The sequence below is a fragment of the Salvelinus sp. IW2-2015 genome, unplaced genomic scaffold (genome assembly GCF_002910315.2).
Source record: "Salvelinus sp. IW2-2015 unplaced genomic scaffold, ASM291031v2 Un_scaffold5202, whole genome shotgun sequence".
Lineage (NCBI taxonomy): Eukaryota > Metazoa > Chordata > Actinopteri > Salmoniformes > Salmonidae > Salvelinus > Salvelinus sp. IW2-2015.
This window is the reverse complement of record NW_019946468.1, coordinates 11763-21585: the sequence shown is the minus strand read 5'-3', so window position 1 is coordinate 21585 and position 9823 is coordinate 11763. Positions and strand designations below refer to the sequence as shown.

General features: G+C 43.8%; 1 pseudogene; it reads left to right on the top strand.

Annotated features, from left to right (window-relative positions):
• The window catches only part of LOC112078056 (testican-2-like), a 37038-nt pseudogene that overhangs the window by 15595 nt on the left and 11620 nt on the right, over nt 1-9823 (top strand).

Genomic DNA, 9823 nt, shown 5'->3' with positions numbered 1-9823 from the left:
ATCTTAGGCCTCTCGGTAATCGAGGTACGCATGGTCTCTACTCAACTTAGCCCTCTCGTAATCGAGGTACGCATGGTCCTCTACTCAAACCTTAGCCCTCTCGGTAATCGAGTACGCATGGTCTGAAGATGGTTTCTCCAGGTGGGGGTTTTATTCGGCACAGTAAAAAAGGCTGTCCCATGACGCCAGATCGATGTCTGTGCTCATGGGGGCGGGCCAATGACTTAGTGAAACTTTAAAGGGAATTGGATTCTCTTTCATTAAACAGTTTAAAATCACATTACATAATTTCACAAATAGTTTCATCTTTACTCATTCATTTTATACAAATAATTAGATGCAAATCTCATAACGGAGACTCTTGTAATGTTAGCTGTATTGTCTCTCATGAGGTCACAAACATTAAACAAAATGGACCGGTCGTAGCTGGATTCTCCACCGACCGTTTACACATTCTCCAAAACATGGATATTGTTCAGTTCTCAAGTTCTGTGATGTAGAAGAAGTTCCTTTGTTCTACTGTGAACCCTCTCTCTATACTGCATGGCCGGGGCGGGAAYAGAGTCTCCTCCAGGAATTTACGACCTGAGATAACAGAGTCTGGGTGTAGGGGGAAGAGAGAGGTGGTGAGAGAGAGAGAGTTGGTGCTTGCTATATCCAAAGAGGGCCACGTCATGACAATAGGAATAGAGAGAGAGAGAGGAACAGAGAGAGGTAACAATTGTGAGAGAGAGAGGAACAGTGAGAGAGAAAGAGAAACAGAGAGAGAGGGAACGATAATGAGAGAGATAGGAATAGAGAGAGAGAGAGAAAGCAGACTTGTCAAATTCTTACCAAAATACCATATGACAGACCAAGTACACATCCTAATTGATAAACAAACCAAAACAAAGGCAAAGTCTTCTCATGCTTTGTTGATTTTCAAAAAAGCTTTTAACTTAATTTGGCATGAGGGTCTGCTATACAAATTGATGGGAAGTGGAGTTGGGGGGAAAACATACAATATTATAAAATCAATGTTCACAAGCAACAAGTGTGCAGTTAAAATTGGCAATAAACACACAGATCTCCTTCCTCAGAGCCGTGGGGTGAGACAGGGATGCAGCTTGAGCCCCACCCTCTTCAACATATATATAATAAATTGGCGAGGGCACTTGAACAGTCTGCAGCACCCAGCCTCACCCTACTGGACTCTAAAGTCAAATGTCTACTGCACTGATTCTGTCAGACTTGGGCCCTGACAGTAAATCTCAGTAAGACAAAAATCTATCTGGTCAGAGATACTCTAATCAGAGAGATACCCAATCAATCCTGTCAGAGATAATGGTAATCAGAGAGATACCCAATCCAGCCTGTCAGAGATCCTGGTAATCAGAGAGATACCCAATCAATCCTGTCAGAGATACTGGTAATCAGAGAGATACCCAATCCAGCCTGTCAGAGATCCTGGTAATCAGAGAAATACCCAATCAATCCTGTCAGAGATACTGGTAATCAGAGAGATACCCAATCCAGCCTGTCAGAGATCCTGGTAATCAGAGAAATACCCAATAAATCCTGTCAGAGATCCTGGTAATCAGAGAGATACCCAATTGCTTTGGATAATAGCGTCTGGAAAGTGGCAGGTATTGTTATACTATTTAGGTGAAATGTATTTGCTTGGTTGTTGTTTARTTACTGTTATATACAGTTATATCTGTAAAATATAAGCCCTGTCTGTCTAGAGACACTAGAGAACAGCTGTTATATCAGACAGTCTGTAAAACAGAAGCGCTGTCTGTCTAGAGACACTAGAGAACAGCTGTATGTTTTCTCTTGTAGAGCTGACAATAAAAMTCAGTTTTGACTCACTGCAGTAAGTCAAAATACACTGCATGAKCAGAAGTATGTGGACACCTGCTCGTCAAACATCTCATTCCAAAATCATGGGCATTAATATGGAGTTGGTTCCCCCCTGTGCTGCTATAACYGCCTCCYCTCTTCTGGGAAGGCTTTCCACTAGATGTTGGAACATTAATACGGGGACATGCTTCCATTCAGCCACAAAAGCATTAGTGAGGTCGGGCKCTGATGTTGGGCGATTAGTCCTGGCTCGCAGTCGGCGTTCCAATTCATCCCAAAGGTGTTTGATGGGGTTGAGGTCAGGGCTCTGTGCAGGCCAGTCAAGTTCCTCCACACCGATCTCGACAATCAATGTCTGTATGGACCTCGCTTTGTGCACAGGGGCATTGTCATGCTGAAACAGGAAAGGGGCCTTCCCCAAACTGTTGCCACAAAGGTGGAAGCACAGAATCGTCTAGAATGTCATTGTATGATGTAGCGTTGATTTCCCTTCACTGAAACTAAGGGGCCTAGCCCGAACCATGAAAAACAGCCCCAGACCATTATTCCTCCTCCACCAAACTTTACAGTTGGCACTATGCATTGGGGCAGGTAGCATTCTCCTGGCATTCGCCAAACCCAGATTCGTCCGTCGGTCTGCCAGATGGTGAAACGTGATTCATCACTCCAGAGAACACGTTTCTACTGCTCCAGAGTCAAATTTCGGCGAGCTTTACACCACTCCAGCCGACACTTGGCAATGCGCTTGGTGATCATAGGCTTGTGTGCGGCTGCTCGGCCACGGAAACCCCTTTTCTGAAGCTACCGACAAACAGTTCTTGTGCTGACCTTGCTTCCAGAGGCAGTTTGGAACTRGGTAGTGAGTMTTGCAACCGAGGACAGATGATTTTTACGTGRTACGTACTTCAGCACTCGACYGTCRCGTTCTGTGAGCTTGTGTGGCCTACCACTTCYRGGCTGAGCTGTTGTTGCTCCTAGACGTTTCCACTTCACAATAACAGCACTTACAGTTGACCGGGGKAGCTCTAGCAGGGCAGAAATTTGAAGAACTGACTTGTTGGAAAGGTGGCATCCTATGACGGTGCCACATTGAAAGTCACTGAGCTCTTCAGTAAGGCCGTTCTACTGCCAATGTTTGTCTATGGAGATTGCTTGGCTGTGTGCTCAATTTTATACACCTGTCAGCAACGGGTGTGGCTGAAATAGCAGAATCTACTAATTTGAAGGGGTGTCCACATACTTTTGTATGCATAGTGTATATACAGTATCTGATTGATGACTTGTGCACCCGCATGTCTGAATCTCAATGTACCTGTATCGTACCTGCTACCTATATTACCTGTTACCTATATTACCTGTTACCTATATTACCTGTTACCTATATTACCTGCTACCTATATTACCTGCTACCTATATTACCTGCTACCTATATTACCTGCTAACTATATTAGCTTGCTACCTATATTACCTGTTAATACCTATATTACCTGCTACCTATATTACCTGCTACCTTATATTACCTGCTAGCCTATATTACCTGCTATGTGTATCATACCTGCTACCTATATTACCTGCTACCTATATTACCTTGCTACCTTATATACCTGCTACTATATTACCTGCTAACCTATATTACCTGCTCCCTATATTACCTGTTACCTATATTACCTGCTACCATAATTACTGTTACCGTATATTACCTGTTACCTTATATTAACCTGCTAACCGTATATACCTGTTACCTTATATTACCTGTTACCTATATTACCTGCTACCTATATTACTGTGCTCACTATATACCTGTTACCTATATTTTACCTGCTACCTATATTACCTGTTACCTATATTACCTGCTACCTATATTACCTGCTACCTATATATTACTGCTACCTATATTACCTGCTACCTATATTACTGTTACCTATATTACCTGCTGTGTATCGTACCTGCTGTGTATCATACCTGCTACTATATTACCTGTTCCTATATTACCTGCTACTATATTACCTGTTACCTATATTACCTGCTACCTATATTACCTGTTACTATATTACTGCTGTGTATCATACCTGTTACCTATATTACTGCTGTGTATCGTACCTGCTTGTATCATACCTGCTGTGTATCATACCTGCTACGTATATTACCTGCTGTGTATCATACTGTACCTATATTACTGCTGTGTATCATACCTGCTGTGTATCATACCTGCTGTTATCATACCTGCTACCTATATTACCTGCTGTGTATCATACTGCTGTGTATATTACCTGCTGTGTTCATACCTGCTGCGTATATTACCTGCTACCTATATTACCTGCTACTATATTACCTGCTGTGTATCATACCTGCTACCTATATTACTGCTACGTATATTACCTGCTACTCTTACCTGCTGTGTATCATACCTGCTACCTATATTACCTGCTGTGTATCATACCTGCTACCTATATTACCTGCTGTGTATCATACCTGCTACGTATATTACCTGCTGTGTATCATACCTGCTACGTATATTACCTGCTGTGTATCATACCTGCTGCGTATATACCTGCTGTGTATCATACCTGCTACCATATTACCTGCTGTGTATCATACCTGCTACCTATATTACCTGCTGTGTATCATACCTGCTATGTATCATACCTGCTGTGTATCATACCTGCTACGTATATTACCTGCTGTGTATCATACCTGCTACCTATATTACCTGCTGTTATCATACCTGCTACCTATATTACCTGCTGTGTATCATACCTGCTCTATATTACTGCTGTGTATCATACCTGCTGTGTATCATACCTGCAATGTATCATACCTGCTGTGTATCATACCTGCAATGTATCATACCTGCTGTGTTCAATCCTGCAATGTATCATACTGCTATGTATCATACCTGCAATGTATCATACCTGCTGTGTTCATACCTGCAATGTATCTACTGCTGTGTATCATACCTGCATGTATCATACCTGCTGTGTATCATACCTGCTGTGTATCATACCTGCTGTGTATCATACCTGCTATTGTATCATACTTGCTATGTATCATACCTGCTATGTATCATACCTGCTGTGTATCATACCTGCTATGTATATTACCTGCTATGTTTATTCATACCTGCTGTGTATCATACCTGCTGTGTATCATACCTGCTGTGTATCATACCTGCTATGTGTCATACCCGCTATGTATCATACCTGCTATGTATCATACATGCTATGTATCATACATGCTGTGTATCATACCTGCTGTGTATCATACCTGCAATGTATCATCCTGCTATGTACTGTGTCATACCTGCTATATGTCAGATCCTGCAATGTATCATACCTGCTATGTATCATACCTGCTATGTATCATACATGCTATGTATCATACATGCTGTGTATCATACCTGCTATGTATCATACATGCTGTGTATCATACTGCTATGTATCATACTGCTATGTACTGTATCATACCTGCTACTGTCGTACCTGCTGTGTATCATACCTGCTGTGTATCATACTGCTGTGTATCACACCTGCTGTGTGTCATACCTGCTATGTACTGTGTCATACCTGCTATGGTACTGTGTCATACCGCTAGGGGCAGCAGGTAGTCTAGTGGTTAGAGTGTTGGACTAGTAACCGAAAGGTTGCTAGATTGAATCCCCGAGCTGACAAGGTAAAAATCTGTTGTTCTGCCCCTGAAGAAGGCAGTTAAACCCACTGTTCCTAGCCGTCATTGTAAATAAGAATTTGTTCTTAACTGACTTGCCTAGTTAAATAAGGTTAAAATGTTTTCAAAAAGTGTCATAGTAATCCCTGCTATGTATCATACCTGCTATTCACCTATGTTCTACTTTTGGTGTCTTCATCTGTTTGTCTCTTTATTCTACGCCTTACCGACGCCTGCTATGATTTTCTTTATACCCTGCTACTGTCTTTTTGCTTTTACCGTCTTGCCATGCTTTTTTATACCTTGCTCTTCCCTAACGGCACCCCTCACCCTCCAAACCCCCCCTCCAAAACCTCCCTCTCACCCCTGGACTGGCCGCCACCGTTCCTTCTCCTAGGGCCTCATTGCCTCAAAAAGCATTCAAAAAATATTCTATATGCATCAGAAATTGCGTTGAAATGTCCTTTACTTACTTGTGCTATTATCTCTCATATCTCATCCATCCTCCTCCTACCTCTTCGAGCTCGTAGTTGCACTTCAGGCACTCTCCCACTGCCTCACCCTCTTGCCAGTCGTGACGCTCTCCCCTCGCCCCGTCCATTCCGCTCTGCCTCCTCCCCTCCTCCCACCTCCCCCTCCTCCACCTCCTCCTCCTCTTCCAGCTGTACACCACAAGGATCCGTGCCAGAAGGTGAAGTTAGCCGCCACAAAGATCTTGTTACCCAGGGTTACCAGAGAGCAACATGTGTCAATGTCAACCGAAAAAGCTGGAGCAAGGTGGGTAATCAATCAATCAATGAGTCAATCACTCCGAGATTCACAGGCAGAGTCATCTGGTGGGGGAGTCTGCATATCATTGTCCTGGAGGGAAAACTGTGCTCGCCAGGGGAGCTTATTCCGTGGTGTTATCGTGACAGCAGGCGTCAGTCAGCACGTCTTCTGAACAGCAGCATATTGATTACATCGCTGTCGTCGTGCCAACGTGCTGTACGTCGTACTTCCAGAATGATGTCATTTCAACTAGAACATTCCTGCTGTGCCATGATTAATTTAAAGGTTAGGCTGCATCCAAATAGCATCCTATTTCTTATAGTGCACTACTATTGACCATAGGGTTCTCCTCAAAAGTAGTGCACTTTGTAGGAATAGGTTTTCCATTTGGGATGCATCCATCAAAAATGTAGTCAACGAAACGTGACACTTCCCTCGTATTGTTTTTGGTTGCTGCATCACACACACACACACACACACACACACACACACACACACACACACACACACACACACACACACACACACACACACACACACACACACACTAGCAGGTAGAGTATCTCTCTTAGGTGTTATTCTACATAATTAATAATATTCTCCCTTTACCCAGTAGACCAGATACACCATGATGGTATAGATGGACCTTTACCCAGTGACCAGATACCCATGAGGTTATAGTGGACCTTTACCCGTAGACCAGATACACCATGATGGTTATAGGTTAACCTTTACCATAGACAGATACACCATGATGGTTATAGGTTAACCTTTACCCAGTAGACCAGATACACCATTGATGGTATAGGTTAACCTTTACCCAGTAGAACCAGATACACCATGATGGTTATAGATAACCTTTACCCAGTAGACCAGATACACCATGATGGTTTAGATGAACCTTTACCCAGTAGACCAGATACACCATGATGGTTATAGGTTAACCTTTACCCAGTAGACCAGATACACCATGATGGTTATGATGAACCTTTCCCCGTAGACCAGATCACCATGATGGTTATAGATGAACCTTTACCCAGTAGACCAGATACACCTGATGGTTATGGTTAAACCTTTACCCAGTAGACCAAGATACACCATGATGGTTATAGATTAACCTTTACCCCAGTAGACCAGATAACCCATGATGGTTATAGATGAACCTTTACCCAGTAGACCAGATACACCATGATGGTTATAGATGAACCTTTACCCAGTAGACCAGATACACCATGATGGTTATAGATGGCCTTTACCCTGTAGACCAGATACACCATGATGGTTATAGATGGACCTTTACCCAGTAGACCAGATACACGCATGATGGTTATAGATGAACCTTTACCCAGTAGACCAGATACACCATGATGGTTATAGATGAACCTTTACTCAGTAGACCAGATACACCATGTGGTTATAGATGGACCTTTACCCAGTAGACCAGATACACATGATGGTTATAGGTTAACCTTTACCCAGTAGACCAGATACACCATGATGGTTATAGATGAACCTTTACTCAAGCAGATACACCAATTGATGGTTATAGATGGACCTTTACCCGTAGAACCAGATACACCAATGAATGGTTATAGGTTAACCTTTTTACCCAGTAGACCAGATACACCATGATGGTTATAGATGGACCTTTACCCAGTAGACCAGATACACCACGATGTTTATAGATAAACCTTTGGGATATTATTATTTATGGCACATTTTGATCTAAGTGAAAGCATGAGATTTAAATACCTCTGATAGAGACCTAGTCTCTGAACCTCAGGCTTTCAAGGCCAAATGTAAAGGACGGCGTCGCAATAATTAAATAACATAACAACCATGGTGGCCATGGCAACACAATGCCCCACTGCTGTCTATCTCTCGTATCGCTATATATCTGCTTCTCGTGAAAAACAGAAATAGTGGCCGGGAACAAACGTAATCGGGAAAAAGACGTGTTAACGGATTTCAACATTATTCCCTGCAAAGTCTATATGCAGCGACAGCAAGACATTTATCATCCTCAATAAACAGCGTCATCTTCTTGACGCTACCCTTGAGATGAGGGAGCCACAGTGGTGTGGAATGAAGAGTTATTAGCATGAACACAGCCGTGCTAACTGCTAACCCTGCTCAGCATCATTAAGTAAGAGGCCCTGCTCATGCTACTGCTAATGCTACTGCTCATGCTACTGCTCATGCTACTGCTCATGCTACTGCTCATGCTACTGCTCATGCTCATGCTAATGTAGAGTACAGGAAGCTATTGGGGTTTGTTTTTGGAAGCGGATGTGCTGCTCACTAAGTATCAACCCCAATGTTCAGTAGAGGAGATGAACAAGCCAAGCAGAGTCAAGTTGACGTAGTTTAAAAAAAAAAGTTGTATCTTATGTCCTCCCTTTGTGATTGTTTAGAAGTTGTATTACAGGAGTTATTATAGATAAGCAAGTAGGCGTGGTCTGTGTCTGTTAACTAATCTCCATGTTTCCTCTGTAGAAGCAGAGAGCCTGTAGAGCTGATGCCTCATGAGAACACCTGTAAGCCCTGCCCTGTGGCCGCTGCCTCCCCTGTGTGTGGTACGGATAGACACAACTACGCCTCTCAGGTACTAACATACCTCCTCCTCTCTCTCTCAATTCAATTATACCTCTCTCCCCCTCTCTCTCTCCTCCTCTCTCGCTCTCAATTAAATACCCCTATTTCCCAACCTCTCTCTCTCCTCCTCTCTCTCTCCTCCTCCTCTCTCTCTCAATTGAATTCTCCCTCTCTCCCCCTTTCTCTCTCTCTCTTCTCTCTCTCAATTCAATTCTCTCTCTCTCTCCTCTCTCTCAATTCAATTCTCCCTCTCTCACCCTCTCTCCCCCTCTCTCTTTCCGCCTCTCTCTCGTCTCCCCTCTCTCTCCTCTCTCTCTCAAATCAATTCTCCCTCTCCCCCTCTCTCTCTCCGCCCCTCTCTCGTCTGTCCCTGTAATCTGGTTCCACACTGGTAGCTAGAGGACAAGTGCACTGTACCGCTGGATGAATGCAAATGCAGGTGTTTGTCCCAAATGGCACCCTAATTCCCTTTATAGTGCACTACTTTGACCAGGACCCATAACCACCCTATTCCCTTTATAGTGCACTACTTTGACCAGGGCCCATAAGGAATAGGCTGTCATTTAGGACCCAGGTCAGGATGAATGCGTGCGTGTGATGAATGTCTCAGGTTTGAACAGCGTAGCACCTAGCACTGGCCACTACTTTCCCCCTTTATTGATTTATGTACTTTTTAATTCTGACCTTGATGAGAATGACTGCTCACTCAGCCCCTTCTCCCACCTCTCTCCTGCCTCTCTCCCACCTCTCTCCTGCCTCTCTTCCTCCTCTCTCCCGCCTCTCTCCTGCCTCTCTCCTGCCTCTCTCCTGCCTCTCTCTTGCCTCTCTTCCTCCTCTCTCCTGCCTCTCTCCTGCACTTGGCTCTCTTTCCTCCTCTCTATGTCCTGCCTCTCTCTTGCCTCTCATTCCTCCTCTCCCTGCCTCTCTGCCTTGCCTTCTGCCTACTCTCCTC